The 26,121-nt window shown below is 43.3% G+C and overlaps 1 protein-coding gene and 1 long non-coding RNA gene across 3 annotated transcripts in view; one reads left to right on the top strand and one right to left on the bottom strand.

Moving 5' to 3' along the window:
* LOC115196724 (peptidyl-prolyl cis-trans isomerase FKBP8-like) overlaps window positions 1-26,121 on the bottom strand; it is a 50,974-nt gene that overhangs the window by 18,919 nt on the left and 5,934 nt on the right. The gene's annotated exons all lie outside the window — the stretch shown is intronic.
* On the top strand, window positions 869-26,121 carry LOC115196725 (uncharacterized). Its single transcript, XR_003878898.1, has 3 exons — window positions 869-928; window positions 15,212-15,401; window positions 25,406-26,121. It is a non-coding gene; the product is annotated as an uncharacterized LOC115196725 (long non-coding RNA).

Below are 26,121 nucleotides of genomic sequence, written 5' to 3'. Positions count from 1 at the left end.
GCCAGGTTGTAGCAACCTCATGATGGGTATAGGGAAGATGTGTGTATCATGTAGTAGCCTAAACCTATCGCTGTTACATTGAACTGGGTGAATGGAATATGAATGACAGTCATCCAATATGCTGTAATAGAAAATAATTGTCCTCCCTCATCTTAAACGGCACTGACTGCTACTGCTCGTAGAATATTCAGATTTAGTATATGTAGATGTATAGCTGAATTTGATCACAGCCATGCTTACTGTAGGTGAACCCACAGAGCCTAGGTCCATGCAATATTTATCGAACAAGACCCTTCGAAGAGTTAATCTCCCTTTCAGTGTATTGGGCAAGTGTCCATAAAGCACAGATGTGAGATGGAATGTATTCACAAAGTGAATGTGTTTATGTTCTGCCTGTGGTTTAGAAACATTCAAAGTTAATTGGGCTATTACTGGAAACTGTAATAAATCCCAAATGGCTTTGATAGGTTGGATATACTGTATTGTTGTTTGTCCTTTTTGTTGCGTACTACAGAGGAAGTATCCTTTCATGATTTGCCATCAATCTGTCCACCACCTTTCTTGACAAGTCCTCACAGGCATTATATTTATTTTAAAACAGCACAACAACTCATGGCATTGCATTCCACCTTCATATGGGATTTTCTTCTTATTCTGGCCACACATTCCATGTAAATCCATTGACCAGGATATATGACAATCACTGAGAATGTATAAATAGACAAACTAGAACAGTGATTTGATTCTCTTTGCCGTGTAGTTTTCCCTTTCTGCTCTTATCTCACTACATTTCACAATAGTCCAAAGGCTAGCCTACATTATAGGCCGTTCAATACACTACCTTTATTGAAAAACAAACATAGCTACTCAAACTGGCTGGCTGGAGGCTAAGACAAGCAGGTCACTGTGCCAAAGGGGTCCAGTTAAGGTAAATTCACTGGTTGAGATAAACTTGCTAAAGGTGGTTGTGTGTAAATTGTAATAGAGGATAGTGTACTGGGGAATTCTTCAGAGAAACATTTGCCTGTTTAACAACATGTCCCCTTTGTTACTGTGGCCTTTGTACATCTTTGTTTCAGAGAATTTCACAGCAACTGTTTCCTTTCCATTTAAATTTTGTTTCGTAGGGAAGCTAGGAACTATCTTTTGTACTGCTATCAAAATTGTATCCCAAGGTCTCCCGAGTGGCGCGGTGGTCTAAGACACTGCATCACAGTGCTAGAGGCGTCACTACAGGCTGTGTCGCAGCCGGTCGTGACCGGGAGATCTATGAGGCAGCTCACAATTGGCCCAGTGTCGTCCAGGTTAGGGGAGGGTTTGGCTGGCCGGGATGTCCTTGTCCCATCGCTCTCTAGCGACTCCTTGTGGCGGGGCGGGCGCATGCACGCTGACTTCGGTCACCAGCTGTACGGTGTTTCCTCTGACACATTGGTGCAGCTGGCTTCCGGGTTAAGCGAGCAGTGTGTCAAGAAGCAGTGCGGCTTGGCAGGGTCGTGTTTCGGAGGAGGCATGGCTCTCGACCTTCGCCTCTCCCGAGTCCATACGGGAGTTGCAGCGATGGGACAAGATTGTAACTACCAATTGGATATCACGAAATAGGGGAGAAAAATGGGGGTAAAAAGTGAACAAAAATGTAAAGTAAAATAAAGTGTATCATAGGCCTAAAATCCATGAGCCCTGTCAGTCATGTCAGGAGAAAGCTGCATTGTTACTTTTACTTTCAAGTTACTTCTTATTACACTGGGTGTAAAGAATGTAGCTAGCTAGTTACTGCAGCAGCCTGTCAGTCCTGTGTATAGATAAGTATAACACTTGATATCTAAACTGGTAATGAAGCTTACACAGTGCATTAAGAGAGACATCTGTTTTATCTTGGTGGGATCAAGATCAATAGCCTTTAAACAATCCAATCCAAACAATCCAATCACAACACCATGATCAGCAGGCCAGTCTCAGCCACTGCACAGCCTTGTTATTTCTCTGCTGACATTTGGAGAGGAAGTAAGTCATATCAGGTCATGGAGGGTTTTACAGGATCACACAAAGGCACAAGGAGAGTGACTTTAATTGAGTCTGAACTGTGAGTCATTGGAAATAATAAATAATACCTCCCCTGCCATCGTGGTCCTGGAGTAGGTGACTGCATTTCATGGTTTCCAGAGAGGGACAGCTAATACAACCACTTTGCTGGAGGATGAGTCAGGTTTTATCAATGCAGGTAGCTGCCTCTCATCAGCCTCACGATGAGGATGCAAACTCAGATGACATCCCTAACACATGTAACCAAATACAGGCATGCACTACTCAAATACTGTAACCTACACACATGCATGCACATTTGCATCCGTGGGTCTGGGTCTGGGTCTGAAATTGAAGCCATATGCTGTTTCAAAGAGGTTTCTCAGAAAAAGGGTTATCATCCTCGTGCAGGATTCAACAGGTGACCTTTGGAACAAAATATAATTAAACACAGTTGCCAAAGGTTTTCCTCTTAAAGGTGTGATCACTACCATTCACTCGGTGGTGCAGAATTAAAGCAGATTTGTACAGTGCTTCTTAAACATACGTAGCTACAAGGCACTACCTATTGTGTAGCCTACAGAGAGCTAAAGTTCCATCAACCTAATTTTTTATCACCCCAAAATATGAATGGCTGTGAACTGCACCTACTATCCTCAAACCAAACAGGCAGTGCCAGAGAGTTGTCAGATGTAATTTGAGATCCCAACATTGTTAAATCTCTACTGGGTTAACAGTGTCACACAGGGCATTAGTGATTTGCCCCGTAGCCGGCTCAGTGAATGAGCCCCCAGGGCCTGATTAGTACAAGACAGGAAACACAGGCTGGTCAGTGGAACAAACTCATCTGAACTAACCCAGGCTGTGGCCTCCTAATGAAATCTGAACCTGGAACCTACTGGGGTGAAGGCAACTCTACACATTCCTTTGAGGCTATGCTTAGCAGAGCCTGGCACACAACCGATCGCTGTTGTAGCCTAAAGATGCCATTAGATTCTCTCACACATATACCGAAATTGTTTTAAAGTCTAAAGCCCAGCAAAGTAAGCCTCCCACCCACAGTTAGCCACAACAAGAGTATATGTGTAGTTGAGAGTTTTTTAGGGGTTGTTATTGACAGAGTACAGAGAAACTAGGGTATATAGCCTATATAACCTTTCTACAGGCTGATTGGAGTTGTCAAGCCTTGAGATGTGATGGGGTCATAAAGAGCCAAGCAGCAAAATAGAACACAGTAACTTAAGTCCTAGAAAAGTTTTACTCGTCAGGTAGAGTTAACCTTTAGGACTGACCCTATTCTGCCGGTCAACATCTGAACCGACACTGACTGACCTGAGTGAGGGTGGGGTAGAAGTTATAAGAGACGTTGGCAAAAATATTTAGCTGAAGCAGCAAGTCTGCTAGTGGTGCTGAGAGTCAGAGAAGGGTTGAGGGAGTCACATTGACAGGCTCATCTGGCCTGGGGCTGTTCAGGCATTTTCTCTCTCTCCATTAAAGTATAGGCGTGTAAGGAGAGGCAACATTTACAGTAAACACTCAGCATGTTTTCTTATAACACGTGCAGTAGTATAAGTGACATGTACTGATAATCAAGGCAGAGTAATGTTTTCATATACAGTAGTCACGTCACTAGAATGTGTGTAACCCCTGCCATGCCATAGTGTTTGTTTGGATAATGTTCCTCACTTATGAAGGCTTTGTTTTGATTTCCTCTCTCCCCATGTCATCTCTATGGGATGCATGCATCCATGACTGATCCGTTTGACTCACAGAGAGCTGCAATGCGAATTTAATTAATTTAATTGAATGTTTATAGCTCTTAATGCAGCTGACTCATTACGTTATCTGTCAGGCAAACACCTTATCAGTCTGAATAAAGGAAAAAGATTTGTGGGGGAAAACATTTGACGTCAGGCACTTGAGTTTTTAAATGATGGAAATGCCCAGAAAGTGCCTCACCATGGTTGCTATGAAGATAACCTACAATAGTATGCTGTTAATAAAAATAGATGTGTTCTAATACTACTCGGTGGAGGATTTATAAGGCATTCTAATGCTGTAAAAAACATCTCAATTGGATTGGTCACCAGACATTAATTTGCTTCTGTTTTGCGTTTTAGAGAGACTTTGTGCAGCTCTGGACATAACACCAAAACAACCACACAAAGGTGCTTATCTCTAATCCTGCCCTCAGTGAAACGTCACAGCTGTTTTTCTGGCTCAGCGGTTCATTTACTGCAAAACAGTCCTCTGCTACTGTCTACAATACAAGGACTAGCCAACGTTTATTCTGTCAACTATGTACCTCTAACTGGGCTGCTGCCTCTGTGTGTTTTTACTATATTGTGTAATTTTATTCCCACTTCCACAAAATCCAATGAGGGAGGAAACAGCAGGGATCAAGGGTAGGTCCTGCCCACCGCCTGGGGGTGAGCTCTTCAAAAGTCCTCATATAATCTGCAGCAGGCCTCCTCAGCCTGTTAAAATGAATCCAATCTCAGGCCTGGGGCTTGCTGCAGTGCTTACAGTAGCTTTTTATAGGCATTTATGTGTGCCGGGGCATCTGAGAAGAGCTGGTGGAGGCAGATTGCTAAAACCACAGCTATACTATGACTCCTCTGTCTGGGGTTTAGAGAGACATGGGTCAACACTGTGACTAAAGGGGACTATTTTGAGACAGGACTGATTTGAGGGTGCGTCTCAAACCGCTGAATGAAATGGAAATGTGTGATGCAATGATCCCCATTTTTTATATTTGGTTCTGTTTCTGGAGGTCGGGTAACATATTTACACGTCATAAAGCCACACACCCGGCGCCAGGATGAAGTGACTAAACTGGGTGTACACTACATGATTTTGGCCACAATTTAGCTGTCCCAGACAAGTTATTGAGATCGGAGACAAAATCCCCATGTCGTTGCCTACTCGGGGCACATGGCCGTCACCGATGCTCGTTTATTGTGACCGGGCCAAAGGCACAATCTGAGGGCTACCGACCCCGTCTTTGAGCAGTCCCAGACGCCCCAATATTTTCAAACATGTTTGATTTTATCGGCACAAAATCTGCAATGCTCTTGTAGTGTGAGATGTGTTACGACAAGTTTTGGAGAATAGTGATCAGCAATAGCCAATGAGAGCTCGCCAGAGAAGAAGCCAGTGAGATGATGATGTTGTTTCGCATGACCCAGAATGTGTAGACTCTCGAGTAGGAGCGATGACTACTAGTATGCGTCTGTACTTGCCTTTAACCAAAGCCAAAGTGTCAAATCATTACAGCTCTGAAGTTCACAAGTAATGTTTTTCAATTCAAAATGTTGGCTAGAAATTTCAACTGTATGGCAAGATTGAATGTCTGACTGAACTTGTATGAGGCTGCTTTGAGCCACAGGTCATTTTAGCTATGTTACCAATCTAATCACATCATCACATCAGAATCCGGTAGTGTGTGACACCCCGTCTCTGCCAGATCATTTAGTGTGCGCAGCACTACATTGGCAAGACAAAAAACGACATGAAAGACGGTAGTTAAATGTGAGAGGATCAGCGATGTTAGGATTTTGAAAGTTGTGTAGTGTACACCAGGTATAAGGGGGCAGTTAAAATCAGCACAATTTCTTGGGGTTCTTGCATTGGAATTATATTGAATCTGTTTATATCACAATATACCATAATAAACATAAAGTTCAAATGCCGAGACTCCGAGATCATTAAATGCTTTAGAAGTGACAGGTTGGCGAGAAATCTGCAGCCTTTCTCCGCTGGGCTGTATCAGAACAATGAAGAGCTCCCTACACAGTAAAGGACATTTCGGTAATGAATATAGGCTACAAGATTGATAGGCTGTTTAAAATAGGTGAATTACCCTATGTGAATGCAGCCATACACACATCGGTTTTACCAAAATAATGCAAACTAAATGCTGATAGTAGTAGCCGAGTTACAGTCTTCATGCATGCCAACAAAGTACTGAATAGCAGTTTGGCTTAGAATACCAACACAACTGCAAATGCAAACAAATTAATGCGAACAGAAAAAACAGCGGTACCAAAATATCAGATCGATAAAGACATGACACCAAAAGCATTGTCGCACAAAGGCCAGGGTCCGACGGGAGCCCGGGTGGCAGGCACGCTTGGAGGAGTGGGCCCACTCCTGGACCGAGGAGCAGACAGCGTTAGGAACAAACATCTGGTTATCTGGGCCCCCCCCTCAGGTTTTGGCTGGGAATGCTGTGCCTCATGAACGTACTTCCCTATTCCCTATTACCCCACTGAGTGTCGTTGCCAGGCACGAGGTGGGAAGGATGGTCTCGTGTTCCGGGCGTGTAGCCAAGGGGCTATAGTCCTCCAATGCCATTTTCACCACGAGAAGCTCACAATTCCCCACATCGTAGTTTTTCTCCGTGGTGTTGAGACGATGGGAGAGGAAGGCGCATGGATGTAACTTGAGATCCAGGGCAGAACGCTGGGACAGGACAGCCCCCACTCCGACATCTGAAGCATCGGCCTCCACCACGAACTGGTGGGACCAGTCAGGATGAACCAAGATGGGAGCTGTGGTGAAACAATGTTTGAGATCCTGGAACATCTGGTCAGCAGCTTGGGACCACGTGAACAGAACCTTGGAAGAGGTGAGAGCAGACAGGGGGGAAGCCAGGGTGCTGTAACCCCGGATAAAGTGGATATAAAAGTTGACAAATCCCAGGAAACATTGCAGTTGCACTCTGGACGTAGACTGGGGCCAATCCACCACCGCTCTCACCTTCCCTGGATCCATCTGTACACTCCTTGCAGCGATGATGTAACCCAGGAAGGGGATGTTGGAGCAATGAAATTTGCACTTCTCTGCTTTCACAAAAAGCTGGTTCTCCAGGAGGCATTGGAGAACCTGTCGGACGTGGAGCACGTGTTCTTGGATGGAGTGGGAGAAAACGAGGATGTCGTCGAGGTAGTCGAAGACAAACCTGTTCAACATGTTGCAGAGAACATCATTAACCAGAGCGTGGAACACAGCTGTGGTGTTGGTAAGGCCAAATGGCATGACCAGATACTCATAATGACTGCTGGCCATGTTGAAGGCAGTCTTCAACTTGTCCCCTTCCCGTATCCGCACCAGGGGGTAGACGTTCCATAGGTTCAGCTTGGAGAACACGGTGGCCCCCTGGAGCGGCTCGATGGCCGAGGAGATGAGTAGTAGCGGGTAGCGGTTCTTCACCGTGATGTCGTTGAGGCCCCGGAGTCATTGCATGGGCGCAGGGTTTTGTCCTTCTTCTCCACAAAGAAGAACGCCGGCGGGGGAGGCAGAAGGACGGACGAATCCTGCAGCTAGGGAGTCCTCAATGTAGGTTTGAGTTTGAGTTTATTTGAGTTTATTTTATTTTTACAGAGACAGTGCACATTAATCAAAGTTTCAGTAAAGGTGCCGGTTTTAGCCAGCCGGCTAATTTTCAACCGCAATCACTGGGCAGGTTATTAAAAACAATTACAATATAGACAATCATTGAGCAGTGAGCACACGCAGAGCAACATAGGACAAGCAAGACATAGCATACAGACAGAGCAACATAGGACAAGCAAGATGTAGCATACAGACAGAGCAACATAGAACAAAAAGCAACAAGACAAAATCCATAAAAGCAACAAAGTGTTTCCACACCTCACAAGCTACAGACAACAGACAACATGGAAAGCGACAATACACAGCTAGGGATTATGTTCACAAATCTGATTGACCTTTAGCCATGTCTTCATGCATTTTGTGAAAGTGTGATATGTGGTGCAGTTATGTGTGTCTGATGGCAGTGTATTTGAGACATGGGAAGCTTTCACAGAGAAAGCGGATTTACTAAAGGTGCTTTTCCTTAAGGGAACTATACAGTCATCTCTCATGGCAGATCTTGTGGATCTGCTGCCATATGTTTGGGTTTTCTGTTTAACAAAAATACTGAGTGGAGGGGGAGCCAGGCCATTTAGGATCTTGAATACAAGACAAGCGTCAGTGTATTGCACAAGATTTTCCCAACTCAGGAGCTCATGCTTTCTGAGGATGTAACAGCGATGATGGCTATTGGGCTTCCTATCAAGCACTTTGAGAGCCTGTTTGTAGACAGACTGAATAGGTTTAATGTTGTACAGCAAGCTTGGGCCCAACTAGTCAAGCAGTATGTTAAGTGGTCTCCGGACCTGACAGAGAGTACAGTCATCCCCGGCGCGGAGTGGTGCCTGGGAGAAGGTCGATCCCGCAGTCATAGGGTCGATGCGGCAGAAGCGAAGTGGTCCGGGCCTTACTGAACACCTCCCGGTTTTACTCTGCGGGAATGATGGAGAGGTCCGGGGCAACTTCCGAGCCCCCAGGAAGACGTCCCGGGACAGGCTGGGAGCGTGGCAAGGGAGCGTGGCAGAACGGGCTCCAGCCCATGATGGCACCAGTAGACCAGTCAATAAGGGAATTTTGTCGCTGGAGCCAAGAGAATCCCAATACCACGAGAACCTGAGGAGACTTAATAAGCAGGAATTGGATCGTCTCGCTGTGATTCCCTGACACTCGTAGGTTGATGGGGGTGGTATTGTGGGTGACCCAGCCTATAGAGCACCCGTCCAGCGCTCTAACGTCCATGGGAATGGAGAGGGGCTGAGTGGGGATGCCCAGCTAAGACACCAGGGTAGCGTCCATAAAGCTCTCATCGGCCCCAGAGTCGATGAGTACCCGGAGAGATTTTGACTGGTTCCCCCATAGCAAGATGGCATGAAAAGGGGTGCGAGTTAGGGGAGAGGAAAAGTTCTCTGTGTGGCCCACCAGAGTACTTGCTCCTACGGTGAGCCTGGTCTTTTAGTGGACAGGCAGACAAGAAATGACCAGTAGTCCCGCAATGCAGGCAACTCTTAGTGTGAAGCCTGTATAGGCGTTCGTCTGGGGACAGCCTAGCTCTGCCTAGTTGCATCGGCTTGGGAAGAGGTGAATCGGCAGACTTTGAAGACTCTCTGGGGAACTCGGGTAGCCTTGGGTTCTCTCGGCAACAGAGCCATTGGGGACTTCCGGGATGCCTCGGAGGCGAGGTGGAAGCCTTGGGCGGGCGAATGAAATCGAACCTCCTCTCCTTCCTTCGCTCCTGTAATCGCCCATCGATCCGAATGGTCAGGGCAATGAGATCCGTCAGTATTTCCTGGGCTGCAAGCTCATCCTTTACTTCCTCCAATACTCCGTGCAGGAACATGTCGAACAGTGCTTCCGGGTTCTATGCACTCTCAGCTTCCAGCGTGTGGAAATCCACCGCATAGTCTGCCACACTGTGGGAGTCTTGCCAAAGCTGGAGTAACTTCCAGGCAGCCTCTTTTCTGGAGCATCGAAAACTTTCTTCATCTCCAGACTGAAGCATACGGCCAACTGTTGTTCCCATACTGCCGTAGCCCAGGAGAGAGCCCTGCCGGACATCAGTGTGATGAGGTACACTATCTTAGAGTGGTCCGAGGGGAAGGAGGAGGGCTGCAGCTCGATGATGAGGGAACACTGAATCGAGAAACGCCCAACAGGTGCCTGACTCTCCATCAAAGCGTTCCGGGGGAGGTAAGCGGGGTTCTGGGGAAACTGGGGTGCCCGGGGAGGTGGCTGAGAAGAACCGGGTTACTGAGGGGCTGAGAAGTTACCATTGTGGTAGGCTGCCTAACAGACAACCCAAGGAATTGCTCCAGCAATGTGTTCAATACTCTGTCGTGGCATTCGGCCAAGGTCTGGAACCCTTCCATAAGACCATGAAGCAATTCCTCGTGCCTTCCAATGGTGGCTCCTTGGGGGGAGATGTCGATGCGGAGCTGGTCCGAGTCTGCTGTGTCAGTCATGGCCAGTTACAGAATAGTTATGTTTTTATTTGGGGATTTTTAAATGAATCATTTTCCATATTTTACAAATGTTTGTATTGAACTTTTATTTTTAGAAAATAAAAAAAGATGTCTGTTTTGAGTATCTGTTGTGTTGTCAACTCCGCCAGTGGCTCGTTAACTCCGTCAAATAATATTTGAATCACTGTTCTGCAACATATGCTTAAACAATTTAAGTATTTGCTGTGCTAGACCTAAGGGATAATGTTAACGTTGTAAATCTAGAAAAACATGCCAAAATGCTAATTAAATTAGCCCTGGAGCATTTAATAGTGCTGTAAAACAAAAATAAGTTTGGAGACTTGTATTTCATATTTGAATAATCTACTGTTAGAATTAAACAATCAAGGCCTTTAAACACTTGTTGAACAATAACTGTTCAAATGAAATGCTTTTTATGTTGCCTGATGGAGTTGACAGATCCAGTTAGTTGCATTGTATGAAGAAAACAGAAATGAAAAAAGAATAGGAGGTTGTTCCTTTACATAGTGTGATGGCTGATACTTTGGTCTATCAAAATATATATTTAAAATGTTAATATTAAGACAAATATTTGTGAAAGAAAGTTCATGTTGTCCCATCTTTCAAGAATCCCTGAGCTCTAAAACAGCTAATTTTTTTCTCAGCCTTATGTCAAAATGTGTAAAATAGCATGAGATTAACTATAAAATTGCATATTTTTCTCTCTGTCCCATAAATGGGGCCTTGTTCGAACCTTGCGGAGGGGCCCAGCGAATCTGTGCTACGCCACTGTGAAGCAGACTCATATCAGTTGTTTACAACTCATGATTATGACCCACACTATAAAGTTGTGATATTGTTGTCGACATGTTTAGCACTGAACAATTTATGCCTTTTTTAGGCTGCATGTTCTATATGAAATATGAGCCAATGATACATAAAACATTTTAAAGTTGATCCACAAGTACAAGTGTAACAGCTGCTCCACAACAGAATAAACATTTCAACACATTTGGCATCAACCATATAATATATAATCACTGGACTGTCACTGATATGTCGTGAAGGAAGGTGTGACTACAGGTTAACAGCACTTCCTGTTATTTCACTGTTATTTTTACTGATGGGAAAACACAAATGTAAACCTGTTCAGTGAAAGGACTGTGAAAAGTATACCTGGTATTCTGGAGGGGAATTCAGTCTATCATCCAATTTCGGGGATATTAAATTGTCATTTTTGGTTGATACTTTTTTTCAATAGATTTGGCTACATGATTAGGACTAGATTTGATGACTTTCGGAGAGGAAGATATGTTAGTTTGTGTGCAGTAAGGGAGGAATTCTACTATCAGTCCAAGGGAACCTTTGGTTCTGTGGTTTACATAGTGAAGTAAATGGCTAAGCCACAGTTAAAAGCAATAATAGATCTGCTTTCTTTTTTGCACAGACACTGCGTCTAACTTCACATGCATAGACCATTTTAGTGCAAATTTGAATTTCACAGTTGTGAACTCCAAAGCGTTTTTGGTCATTGCACAACACCAGAGTCACACAACTAAAACAGAATAATTACCTTTCCATTGTTATTTAGGTTCAAATAATGTGCAAATTTAAACAGATTGAGTTAGGCCTACTCGCAACTCTCAAGATTGCAAGATTCAAGGAAGTACTGAACATGTGATGGGTGTTAAAAAAATGTGTCAAACCGCTTTCTATTCACAGGAAGTGTAGGTTAGTTCAACTACGTACTTAGGTTTTCCTCTTAGATTGGCACCAGCATTTCCAATGAACTACAGAATGGTGGTAGTCCATTTAGTACACAGAGTAAATTTAACTCTATTTGAAGAAAATTTTGCTCTGCCAACATTTGGTCCCAGTCTAAAAAGAGTAAAACATACTCGGGCAACAGAGTTATTTTTTAAGAGTTGTATAAGCTAAATGTAGTGTTTATATTTAACTCTGTGTAATTTCGTTTCACTCTGTACAGTATTAATTGAAAATTACTCTCTGCAGTGTTGTTCAGTATTCTAGAGCTAATTATTTCAAGTAATGTTTACTCTCCTATGGAGTTAAGCTCAACACTATTTTCAGGTTTATATGGTCACATTTAAAAATATATATATTTTTATTTCACCTTTATTTAACCAGGTAGGCTAGTTGAGAACAAGTTCTCATTTACAACTGCAACCTGGCCAAGATAAAGCAAAGCAGTGCGACACAAACAACAACACAGAATTACACATGAAATAAACAAACAATAATACAATAGAAAAAGTCTATATACAGTGTGTGCAAATGAGTTAGGAGTGATAGATCACTATCACTGGAGTGATAGATGTGCAGAAGATGAGTGTGCAAGTAGAGATACTGGGGTGCAAAGGAGCAAAATAAATGAAATAAAAAACAGTATGGGGATGAGGTAGTTGGATGGGCTATTTACAGATGGGCTATGTACAGGTGCAGTGATCTGTGAGCTGCTCTGACAACTGGTGCTTATAGTTAGTGAGGGAGATATGAGTCTCCAGCTTCAGTGATTTTTGCAGTTCATTCCAGTTGTTGGCAGCAGAGAACTGGAAGGAAAGGCGGCCAAATGAGGAATTGGCTTTGGGGGTGACCAGTGAAATATACCTGCTGGAGCGCGTGCTACGGGTGGGTGCTGCTATGGTGACCAGTGAGCTGAGATAAGGCAGGGCTTTACCTAGCAAAGACTTATAGATGACCTGGAGCCAGTGGGTTTGGCGACGAATATGAAGCGAGGGCCAGCCAGCGAGAAAATACAGGTCGCGGTGGTGGGTAGTATATGGAGCTTTAGTGACAAAACGGATGGCACTGTGATAGACTGCATCCAATTTGCTGAGTAGAGTGTTGGAGGCTATTTTGTAAATGCCATTTCTGAAGTCTAGGATTGGTAGGATAGTCAGTTTAACGAGGGTATGTTTGGCAGCATGAGTGAAGGATGCTTTGTTGCGAAATAGGAAGCTGATTCTAGATTTAATTTTGGATTGGAGATGCTTAATGTGAGTCTAGAAGGAGAGTTTACAGTCTAACCAGACACCTAGGTATTTGTAGTTGTCCCCATATTCTAAGTCAGAACCGTCCAGAGTAGTGATGCTGGACGGGCGGGCAGGTGTGGGCAGCGATCGTTTGAAGAGCATGCATTTAGTTTTACTTGCATTTAAGAGCAGTTGGAGGCCACGGAAGGAGAGTTGTATGGCATTGAAGCTCGTCTGGAGGTTAGTTAACACAGTGTCCAAAGAAGGGCCAGAGGTACACGGAATGGTGTCGTCTGCGTAGAGGTGGCTCAGAGAATCCCCAGCAGCAAGAGTGACATCATTGATCTATACAGAGAAAAGAGTCGGCCCGAGGATTGAACCCTGTGGCACCCCCATAGAGACTGCCAGAGGTCCAGACAACAGACCCTCCAATTTGACACACTGAACTCTGTCTGAGAAGTAGTTGGTGAACCAGGCGAGGCAGTCATTTGAGAGACCAAGGCTGTTGAGTCTGCCGATAAGAATGTGGTGATTGACAGAGTCGAAAGCCTTGGCCAGGTTGATGAATACAGCAGCACAATTTAGTCTTTTATCGATGGCGGTTATGATATCGTTTAGGACCTTGAGCGTGGCTGAGGTGCACCCATGACCAGCTCGAGGTGCAAGTGTGTAAAGTCTCACTTACATGTGCCTTAATGTGTCATAGTGGCTTGCATTATGACCTCCAATCTCTAGGGTAACCATTTAAGAGGGAGGATGTCCAGCCATTTTACATCACCCAACTTACATTCAGAATGCATGTCGGAGCAGGGAAGAGGATACAGTTGTTAGACTTCCTACATTATGTAAAATGGAACAGGCTTCTCAGTAACGGTTGCAATAAATCCAACCATTTACAGATTAGATTAGTTTAGGAAAATGTATGTTACATATCATATCATGAGATCAAAAACAATCAACAATCATACGAAAACAGATAATGAAACATACAATTCTAACAATCAATCTATAATAAATATAATTGGGTGGGTGCTTATATTTTTCCCATTTCACACATGTACAGGTTTAATATGCATATGTGAATTGGAAATGTGTTTGTTGCATATCCCACTCCCCCTCAGACACCCTCGGAGAGTGGGGTTACGGCCAGGGTCTGCCATTATCAAAGGCGACCCTGGAGCAATTAGGGTTAAGTGCCTTGCTCAAGGGCACATCGACAAATTCTTCACCTTGTCGGCTCAGGGATTCGAACAGCAACAGAGCATGCTGGGAAATATGACAATCACGCCCCTCCCACATCTGTGGATACTCCATAGTTTTAACTCCCTGTCTCTGGATACTCTTAATGGAGTTAAAAGTACTCTTTCCCAATCAACTCCAGTTATCAACACTAACTCCAGGGAGCGTATCCCCATGTTGAGGGCTTAAATAACTCCAGTAGAATCAATTTAACTAAAATGTTTTACTCTATCATTTCAACTCTCCTTGATTTACTGTGTATGCATCTGAGAGAGTGTAGTGAGTGAAAAAGGAACTGCAGAACATTATATTAATGAATTAAATAAATCATCCTCATCCAACAAGGTTTCAGATTGCCTCCCTCACACTACTGCCACACCTTTTAGCTATGCCTCGGAGACAGACATACACTTAATATTCCATCCCCTCCTAATAGATTTCTGTAAATGCTGATGACAGAAATGTTTGTGACCACATGCAGCTTAGTCATTTATGTGTGACATTCTGAGAATGAAATAAATGTCATGAAAATAGATATTCATCAAAAAATTAATTTCCTTTCTGTCAAAGTCTGAGTCGCTACTGGTGCATGTATTGAAAACAAGATAAGGACCAGAGAAGAAATGGTGATCAAAGAAATGTCACCATGTCTAGAATATCACCCAGTGGATTGTACACATCACAAAGCAAGTGGTCATCACGCATCTCACATCAGGGTGCTTACCTGCCGTGACGGACTGATTTACAGTTGAAATGGTTGATATTAGAAAAGGAATCATGTCTTTGTTGATCTTTTGCTTTGTAAATCAAGCCATAGTAGATGAAATAGCATTACAAACAGTGGCAGAAACATTTATTTGGATAAACTGATATAACTTGTCATTGAACTCCAGAGTTCAGAATGATAGTTAAGTGTGCATGAGCTCATCTTAAACCATGATGATGCTCCCTCTGTCTTTCTGCCCCCGCCAGGCCCAGTCTCTCTGTGGATACGGGGCCCAGTGCAGCACACTTTCTTACTAATTAGGCAGTTGTGTCTCAGGTTGTCATGGCAGAGCGCTACCCGTCTGGGGGGGCTTAATATAGCAGTGCTATTAGCATGACCCTTCACACTCTCTCCCTCAGATCATCGCCATGAGGAAGGATGAGACCCAGAGCACCACTCATTAGACACAGAACCACGTCTGAGGAGGAAGGACTTTACTTGACTTGACCAGAGCTGACGGCAATGGCCTTGGGTTACACTCATCAGATACAGACAGCCACAGGCAATTAGGAGGAATGTGTAGCCATTTAACTGAGCATACCAAAGAGGGTAATTATATGCTTTACCATATTCACTCAGGTATTTCACAAAATACAAACACCTATTTTTTAAATATGAATTTTATTAATCACTGAACTAATCGCAAAACCCTAAAACCCCTGGGTTTAGTGTTATAATAAGACTCTTTCAAGTTAATTCAGTCTGAGGGAGCCTGTTGGTGATTAATTCATGAGGTAGAAAGCCCTTTGAAGACATGTTGTTAGTGTAAGCACAGAGCTTCAGTGATGGACTGCTGTGCTGATGCAGACAGCTGATGACGAAGCGCTGACGTCTCAAATGATGAGTCACCCCCACTCCACGTCCTCACTGACGGAGGGGGCCCCCCATTGTACTGCCTGCTCTGCCACGAGTCTGCCACCCTGGCTCCCTGCCTCTGGGCCTCCCGCTCCACACTATAGCAACATACTGCCAGAGAAACACAGACAGCTCACATCACTGCATATAGACTCTAGTGTGTGATACAGTCAACACGCCAAAGCTCCTAAACACAGACCAGAGGTCCAGGACTCGACCAGAGCTCCTACTACGCCTGTCTCTTTGTGTGTTTGCGTGTTTTTCTATGTTGCTCTTTCATGCTAACAAGTGCTGGTCACACACTTTCCCATCTGCTTTCATTATAACGGTGCTACAATCAGAAAATGAATGTAGTGGTTGTGTTCGAGTTGCCCAGCAACTATGTGTCTGTTAACATAAAAGGGTCTGACTTAGGTCAGATTATGAGAAGGGAGCGTTCTGGAGGGGTTGATGGCCGTGCCTTAAATTATGAGTATAATAGGAGTTGACCTGTGTGGACCCCAAATTAGGAGAGAAGCAGGGTGGCCCTGGAGTGAAAGAGTCCCAGTAACCAAGTCTGTTAAACACTTACTGTGTATGAAGAATAACAAGGTGGATGGAAACCAGCTATGAACACAGAGGAACGGGAGAGCATACATGTCCTCTTGCTACACGCTTGAGGTGTCTTGGCCTTAATCAAAACAGACAAATATCTCAATTACTTTTCAAGTAGCACTTCAGGGCTAGCTAGTCTGTGTGTATCGCACTCTGACTTATTCATCTTACTTCACATTTGTGCAAGAGTATTTTTTGCAATTGAGCAAACAGTTCATGAGTAACCAGGGAAGGAAAAAGATGAAGCTACAATAACACCCTCATGTTTCAAATCATACAGTATGTGTACACCCCAGAGCCCAGAGCTGTATCTGGGGTCCTGACACATATTCATCTGTGCCTGGAGAAGACATCAGGTTCCTGTGGATGTGGCAGATTTCATCCTGGAGCCTCATGGGCTCCTCTATTCTCTGCCATACACCAGTAATCTCCTTCCCGTATTGGCTATGCGCTGTGCACAGCAGACATGAAGGATGTGGTGGGGAGAGAATGGCACACAGAGGCGAGGAGGAGCATGTAGCTAGGCTTGATTAGAGCTGGAGTGCTACCTCATGTGGAGTCCTCTGAGGGTATGCATGTCACGTTCTCAGTGACGCGCCTCCACATGGCTGTGTCAAGCCAACGTGCTGGGGTGAGTGTTACAATGGTTGATTGGCTTTTCTTCTCTTTATGCCCCAGCTCAAACACCTAGTTTTGATACGGTGGACTACCTATCTCTGACTGGCTATTAGACTGTGAAGATATAAGGGAGGGTGTTGAACAGAGAGTCTGTCTTTGATCTGGCACCCATCCACACAAAATAAGTCATCTTCTTTGGAACAAACTGTATACTTTCACAATGTAACACCTTATAGCAGAGCATGCATTACAATGGAACAAGCAATTATTTTAAAGAGATTCTCAGCTACTTTTGTATACTTTTTAGCCAGTAGTTCTGAAAGTAGCACTCACAAGCCAAAAGTGGTCCCCGGAAATTGAGTACTACGTCACATATGTGCAGATTTGTGTACCACGTCATTGCTCTCTTTTTTGCTCTCTCTCTCTATGCTGTGTCCACATGAGCTGTTGGGCCCGCCTTGCAACCTCATTGGATAACGCCGGGCAGGTCTCTTGCTAGCTGTCACTGAAATGCAAGGGGCTGAATCTCATTGGCTAGAACACTAATTACTAGGGGGCTGGGCCACATGGGAGGCAATGAAGGCAAAATTGCACGGCACAGCTTCAAGAAAAGTCGCTTTCAAATTAAGGATTTTGTGGCTGATTGAGGTAAGACAGTAATTCTGCTAATAGATTATGCATGTATGAACTACACATTGACACATACAGCCCAAAGCAGGAGGTTTAAAAAATACTTTCTTAGTCGCCAAAGTACCGGAGCATGTCTTTAGTGGTACTGTGAATGATTCATATGACATACTATCAAAACATTTGTGGCTGAAAATGCATGGTCTAAAGAAATCATCAAAACATCAAGGTGCAATTATAAGAGTAGCAATTAAACTGTGTTTATGCAGGCAAAATTGAATAATTCTTGGTCAGTAGATTACAAATAGCTAAACTTAGAACACTCGCTAACTACATTAAACTCTTCTCACAGAACCTTAAGTACATTGAGGGAGTCCAACCCCCAGTAAATATGCTCTCACCACAGATACCAAAAATAAAAGCAGAAGTAGAGCAGTTCCAAGGCAGTATCATATTACAATGAGGGTTGTGTCGATGGGAGAGATAAGTGTGGGGTTTGCTGCTAGCAAGAAGTCCAAAAGATAAACATTCAGTGAGCGGCTGCTGTTGAGGCCAGGCTGGGTGAGTACAAGCACAGGTCACACACAGCCTGGGAGAAGACAGTTGTTGTTGCAATACATACAGGCCAACCAAACTACTAGTCTTGAATAAAACTAAAGAATTATAAGCACACCTTCAAACTGTAAAGTTTATTCACTCTAATAGTCATCTCCCTAAACCTGTTTATATTTTAGTCTTGCTGCTGACCTGAAAATCAGCAGATCTAATCTTGTGTGCTGTAGTTGTCTGTGCTAGATGGCCTGCTCCTGCTGGGTGAGAGCTGGGTGTGGTCTCTTGTCAGCCTGCTACTAGCGTGCCAGGAAAGCTACAAACACAGTCCAAAAATTCTAACTTCTCAATCACGTGACTACACACACACACACACACACGCACACACACACACAAAAAAAAGTTCAATTGAAGGAAACACAATTTCCAGGCTGTCAATGAATGACAACACCTCATACAAGGAATTATGAATCCCTACTCCTTATCTTTTTGCCTCCACTGACCATGGTTTAGCCTGCTAAACCCTTCTGAGCATGTTCGATTCTGTTGTAAAACTGGTTTATGAGATATTATTTTTAGTCATCCACGATGGCCCAGGAAGAGTCAAAGCTTGATTTTGACCCTGGTAATGTAGTTGTTGATGTCACGATGGGGAGGGAGTCACACTCTACCTTGGGTTCAGAGAGCCACACCTCGATCACACGTTCCCCTCAGTGGTCAGTCCTGCTTACAGTGGGGGGGAAAGTATTTGATCCCCTGCTGATTTTGTACGTTTGCCCACTTACAAAGAAATGATCAGTCTATCATTTTAATGGTAGGTTTATTTGAACAGTGAGAGACAGAATAACAACAAAAAAATCCAGAAAAACACATGTCAAAAATGTTATAAAATGATTTGCATTTTAATGAGGGAAATAAGTATTTGACCCCTCTGCAAAACATGACTTAGTACTTGGTGGCAAAACCCTTGTTGGCAATCACAGAGGTCAGACGTTTCTTGTAGTTGGCCACCAGGTTTGCACACATCTCAGGAGGGATTTTGTCCCACTCCTCTTTGCAGATCTTCTCCAAGTCATTAAGGTTTCGAGGCTGACGTTTGGCAACTCGAACCTTCAGCTCCCTCCACAGATTTTCTATGGGATTAAGGTCTGGAGACTGGCTAGGTCACTCCAGGACCTTAATGTGCTTCTTCTTGAGCCACTCCTTTGTTGCCTTGGCTGTGTGTTTTGGGTCATTGTCATGCTGGAATACCCATCCACGACCCATTTACAATGCCCTGGCTGAGGGAAGGAGGTTCTCACCCAAGATTTGACAGTACATGGCCCTGTCAAATGATGCGGTGAAGTTGTCCTGTCCCCTTAGCAGAAAAAACCCCCCAAAGCATAATGTTTCCACCTCCATGTTTGACGGTGGAGATGGTGTTCTTGGGGTCATAGGCAGCATTCCTCCTCCTCCAAACACGGCGAGTTGAGTTGATGCCAAAGAGCTCCATTTTGGTCTCATCTGACCACAACACTTTCACCAATTGTCCTCTGAATCATTCAGATGTTCATTGGCAAACTTTAGACGGGCATGTATATGTATTCTTGAGCAGGGGGACCTTGCGGGCGCTGCAGGATTTCAGTCCTTCACGGCGTAGTGTGTTACCAATTGTTTTCTTGGTGACTATGGTCCCAGCTGCCTTGAGATCATTGACAAGATCCTCCTGTGTAGATCTGGGCTGATTCCTCACCGTTCTCATGATCATTGCAACCCCACGAGGTGAGATCTTGCATGGAGCCCCAGGCCGAGGGATATTGACAGTTCTTTTGTGTTTCTTCCATTTGCGAATAATCGCACCAAATGTTGTCATCTTCTCACCAAGCTGCTTGGCGATGGTCTTGTAGCCCATTCCAGCCTTGTGTAGGTCTACAATCTTGTCCCTGACATCCTTGGAGAGCTCTTTGGTCTTGGCCATGGTGGAGAGTTTGGAATCTGATTGATTGATTGCTTCTGTGGACAGATGTCTTTTATACAGGTAACAAACTGAGATCAGGAGCACTCCCTTTAAGAGTGTGCTCCTAATCTCAGCTCGTTACCTGTATAAAAGACACCTGGGAGCCAGAAATCTTGCTGATTGAAAGGTGGTCAAATACTTATTTCCCTCATTAAAATGCAAATCAATTTATAACATATTTGACATGCGTTTTTCTGGATATTTTTGTTGTTATTCTGTCTCTCACTGTTCAAATAAACCTACCATTAAAATTATAGACTGATCATTTCTTTGTCAGTGGGCAAACGTACAAAATCAGCAGGGGATCAAATACTTTCTTCCCCCACTGTACACATATCTGGGATGATGCGTCACAGCAGCTTATTTCATCTGATGGGCATTTCAGCCAGACACCAACACACATACACACACACACATGCACATGAACACGCATACGCACGCATGCAGGAACTTTCACAAGCAAACTCTTTCTGTGAGAGATTTCCAATAAATATCCTCTTACCAGTGTTCCAAACATAAAGCAGAAGTACATGTTCTGGGCTGTATCATTTTACAATGAGACTGGGTTGATAAGAGATAAGTATAAGATACCAGCACATGCGCACACACACACACACACACACACACACACACACACACATGCACTCGCTCACATACAGTACACACACACACACACACACACACACACACACATACTGTACATGCAAAAACACAAGCACTCAGAGTATTGCTTTTCGAATGAAAGGTTACTATTGGGCAATTTCACGGAGACAGAATGACGCTGAGAGACTCGGATTTATCACTTTAAATACAGTACCAGTCAAAAGTTTGGACACACCCTAGGTGTGTCCAAAACCAAGGGTTTTTCTTTATTTTTACTATTTTCTACATTGTAGAATAATAGTGAAGACATCAAAACTATGAAATAACACATATGGAATCATGTAGTAACCAAAAAAGTGTTAAACAAATTGAAATATATTTTACATTTGAGATTCTGCAAAGTAGCCACCCTTTGCCTTGATGACAGCTTTGCACATTTCTTGGCATTCTGTCAACCAGCTTCATGAGGTAGTCACCTGGAATGCATTAAAATTAACAGGTGTGCCTAATTAAAAGTTCATTTGTGGAATTTCTTTCCTTCTTGATGCATTTGAGCCAATCAGTTGTGTTGTGACAAGGTAGGGCTGGTATACAAAATATAGCCCTATTAGGTAAAAGACAAAGTCCATATTATGGCAATTTAACATAAACACATTTACTCAAAGAACAGTGCAGATGTAAAGTTTGGGAAATGACGGTAAAATCTCCCTCACTTTTTTTATGTGACCACGTTTTCCAAAAACTCTGTTAAATATCTTATCCGAATTAAGATTCAAAGATGTCTGAAGAAAGACACCTTGAGTTTGAAAAAATCTATTTTGGTTATTAAACTACAGTAAGTAAAGTGGATTAACACCCGGTAACAGAATGATGTAAAAAAAAAATGTATATCCTCCTTTGCATGTTTTGGTATTATTCTACAAGCTAACCACGTTTCCATCCACAGTTTTTATGTGAGTAAAGTCATCATGTAAAAAGAAAAATCATGACAGCTGTGATGGGAACAGGAAGTTTCTGTACAATTGTCTAAATCCTGACAGATTTATACGATTGATTATGTGAGAAATGCCGATGAAATTGCCTTTTTGCGCAAATATTGATATAATAACCATTATATTGAAGTAAACTTGGAGTCACATGATGATATGATGTGTGGTCCAACTCCCACTACTATTCGGAAAACCATGTAGTTTATTACAGGGTGGTGATATGCTCCTTTGCAATAAATATTCTGGTGACATGATTATCGATGATGATCGATGCTTGACTGCCGTTTGACAAATACAAATATTCTCACTCTTATCATAATAATCTTATCATGTAGACTAGCATATACGCACAGACTACCCTCACTGTATCTGCGAGCTGTTGGCTAGAGCGCACGTGGCAAGACCAGAGTAGGCACATTTGTTATTTAACCAACAGTTTTTGTGACAAAACTATCAGTAGTTGAAAATGTGATGGAAACAGATTTTTATTTGGTATATGAAAACGTAAGTGAAAAAGTGAATTTTGTCTGCACTACGTCATCACACAATGATTTTTAGCCGCAACAAGTCCGTTTGGTTGGAACACATCAAATGGTGGGAAAATGTGCATATTTTCTTTATGCATATTTTTTACATTTTAATTTTAATCTGTCACCAATTGGATGGAAACCTAGCTACTGACTACAGAGGAACTCTGGCGATCTGTCAGAGTGACCATCGGGTTCTTGGTCACTTCCCTGACCAAGGCCCTTCTCGCCTGATTGCTTAGTTTGGCCAGCTCTAGGGAGGAGTGTCTTTGTGGTTCCAAACTTCTTCCATTTAAGAATGATGGAGGCAACTGTGTTAATGGGGACCTTCAATGTTGCAGAATTTTTTTGGGTACATTTCCCCATGTCTGTGCCTCGACAAAATCCTATCTCGGCTCTCTACTGACAATTCCTTTAACCTCATGGCTTGGTTTTTGCTCTGACATGCACTGTCAACTGCAGGACCTTATATAGACAGGTGTTTGCCTTTCCAAATCATGTCCAATTAATCGAATTTACCACAGGTTTACTCCAATCAAGTTGTAGAAATATCTCAAGGATGATCAATGGAGACAGGATGTACCTGAGCTCAATTTCGAGTCTCATAGCTAAGGGTCTGAATACTTGTGTAAATAAGGTATTTGGGTTTTTTGGTTTTAATAAAATTGCTAGAATTTCTAAAAAACTGTTTTTGCTTTGTCATTGTGGGGTATTGTGTGTACATTCATTAATTTAATCAATTTTAGAATAAGTCTGTAACATAACAAAATTTGGAAAAAGTCAAGGGGTCTGAATACTTTCCCAATGCACTGTATGCCTTCATTTACATGTTTTTATAGACTCTTAGCTCATTTAACATCAAATTTGATGTACTCATAATATGATCATCACATGTTAGTGTTCATGGGGCTTTTTACGTGGAAATGCCCTATTACAGTGTAAGTACCAGAGGTAAGAAGTGGTTTCATAGGAGTTCGTGTTTTACCAAAACAAGAGTTTCACTTTCCAAAGTGACTATTACTGACTGTACTGGTGGCTATTGATTTAAAATACTATTACCATTCAAATCTTTGGACCAAATGCAATTGGATGGCTGAGTCTATTGTTATTAATGCCAGAGAACAAGTTGCAGCCAGTTCTTTTCTCTTGTTGTTCTGGTCTTTCTCAAAGCTTGGAAAAGGTTGGGAGTTACCAGGGCTGGATGTGTTGATTCATATCCCTGTTGCAAACTAACTTTCACACAAAGTGTATGTGTGAGTGTACAGTGCGTGTGTGTGTGTGTGCATGTGTGCGTACGTGCGTGTGTGGGTATATTTGTCTTATGTGTCATATGTCATTGCAAATGATACATTTTCATTGAGAATAGCAAACACCCATATATACCCTTACTCATCAGACAAGTCATTTATCAGAACCCAGAGTTCACAACCTCTCACATGGTGGTGGTCTGGTTTGTGGCTCACTTTGTCTGCATGCTCTCTTTTCTTCTAAGAATGTCACTGTTACGTTAAGCAGCTACATTCCCCGCTGGATATGGGTGTGTCTCAAAAGAGATGGGGAAAGACTTGAGTCCTGAGAAGTGTTTACCAAGTCACTCTTAAGTACATTCCCAGGAAGGTGAAAAAGTGCTACCTGATCATCACATTCTGGGTAAATAAAGAAACTGACCAAAACTTCTAATCTGATTTGACCATACGAGACACTATCAAACCATTGCGCTCACTGTGGGAGTCACTTTAAACAACTAATGGACCAATCAATGCTATTAACCATGCCTCAAGGTACAAACCATGACCGTAAGTATGTGGACACCTGATCGTAGAACATCTCATTCCAAAATCATGGGCTTTAGTATGGAGTTGGTCCCCCTTTACTGCTATAACAGCCTCCACTCTTCTGGGAAGGCTTTCCACTAGATGTTAAAACATTGCTGCAGGGACTTGCTTCCATTCAGTCTCAAGAGTATTAGTAAGGAAAGGGCACTGATGTTGGGCTATTAGGCTTGGCTCGCAGTCAGCATTCCAATTTCATCCCAAAGATGTTCGATGGGGTTGAGGCCAGGGTTCTGTGCAGGCCAGTCAAGTTCTTCCACACCGATCTCAACAAACCATTTCTGTAGGACCTCTTTGTCATGCTGAAACAGGAAAGGGCCTTCCCCAAAACTGTTGCCACAAAGTCGGAAGCACAGAATCGTCTAGAATGTCATTGTATGCTGTAGCATTAAGATTTCCCTTCACTGGAACTAAGGGGCCTAGCCCCGAACCATGAAAAACATCCCCAGACCATTATATTCCTCATACACCAAACTTTACAGTTGGCACTATGCATTTGTTCTTCGGACTGCCAGATGGTGAAGTGTGAGTCATCACTCCAGAAAACGCGTTTCCACTGCTCCGGAGTCCAATGGCAGCAAGTATTACACCACTTCAGCCGACGCTTGGGATTGCACATGGTGATCTTAGGCTTGTGTGTGGCTGCTCGACCATGAAAACCCATTTCATGAAGCTCCCGACGTGCAGTTCTTGTGCTGACGTTGCTCCCAGAGGCAGTTTAGAACTCGGTAGTGAGTGTTGCAACCGACAAAAGACTTTAGCACTCGGCAGTCCCGTTCTGTAAGCTTGTGTGGCCTACTACTTCGCAGCGGAGCCATTGTTGCTCCTAGATGCTTCCACTTCACAATAACAGCACTTACAGTCGATCGAGGCAGCTCTAGCAGGGCAGATATTTGACGAACTGACTTAGAAAGGTGGCATCCTATGACGATGCCACAGTGAAAGTCACTGAGCTCTTCAGTAAGGCCATTCTACTGCCAATGTTTGTCTATGGAGATTGCATGGCGGTGTGCTCGATTTTATACACCTGTCAGCAACGCGTGTGGCTTAAATAGTCAAATCCAATTATTTGAACGGGTGTCCACATACTTTTGCATATATAGTGTACCATCGGAGAGCAGAACTACAGCACGGCTTTCAAGATGTGTGTTGATGTTTGGAATTAGATTGGAAAAGTGATATAATATGCCTAGTTGACTTTCAAATGCTTCAGATGTGGCTTCATTTGATATCACATTAAGCCAGAGGCTGCCTGGCTGCCACCCTAGCCAAATCCACTAATTATATGTGTGTGTGTGTGTGTGTGTGTGTGTGTGTGTGTGTGTGTGTGTGTGTGTGTGTGTGTGTGTGTGTGTGTGTGTAGGTAAACATTCAACCTTTAGATGAAGAGGACACCACTAAACTGAAGACAAGCTCCAGCCCCACCTGTACTGGCTGGTCATTGCAGTTTTCATCCCCAGGCTCCAGTGGCCAGCAGGGCCAGTACACCTGAGATCAATGCAAGAGATATTCCTCACCTCTTTCTTTGGACAAACTTGTTTGCTTTGCTCCTTGTAGAAATCTGAGCATGACAGCCATCTGATAGCCATAGTGTATCCAGTGTTTCTTTGCCGGTCTCACATGTTTGGAATGTGGTAATCCTTCTGCATAAGTTAAATGGATGGTATTCCTCACCCTTTGACTATTACACAGCACATCAAATAGTGGATAGGCCTTGGGTTGACTCTACAAAGCCCTGTTAGGTGTGTTCATTAGACTGTTTGACATGTCCCAGTATCATAGCAAATAAAAACTGCTCTCTCCATCATTAACATGGCTTTGATCTCTGCCAAGAAAACAAACCTCTGCCAAAAATTCTGTTCTGTTGAATAGGACTTTCTCATGCAACTTCCCCTTGCAATCCTGTTATAGTGTGTAGCCCTTTTTTCTATTACAAAATGAATCAAAGATATGAATTCAGTGTTTTGAACAGATGTCAAATAAAAAGGGTGTCAACTGAGGACTACAACTGGATTTTATAACCTTTCCTAATATTTGCAAAGATGATCTTTATCCTGAATAAACCTCATGCAATCACAA

The sequence above is a fragment of the Salmo trutta genome, chromosome 7 (genome assembly GCF_901001165.1).
Source record: "Salmo trutta chromosome 7, fSalTru1.1, whole genome shotgun sequence".
Classification (NCBI taxonomy): Eukaryota; Metazoa; Chordata; class Actinopteri; order Salmoniformes; family Salmonidae; genus Salmo; species Salmo trutta.
Note: the sequence above shows the minus strand (reverse complement) of the source record. Positions and strands in the feature narration are given on the sequence as shown.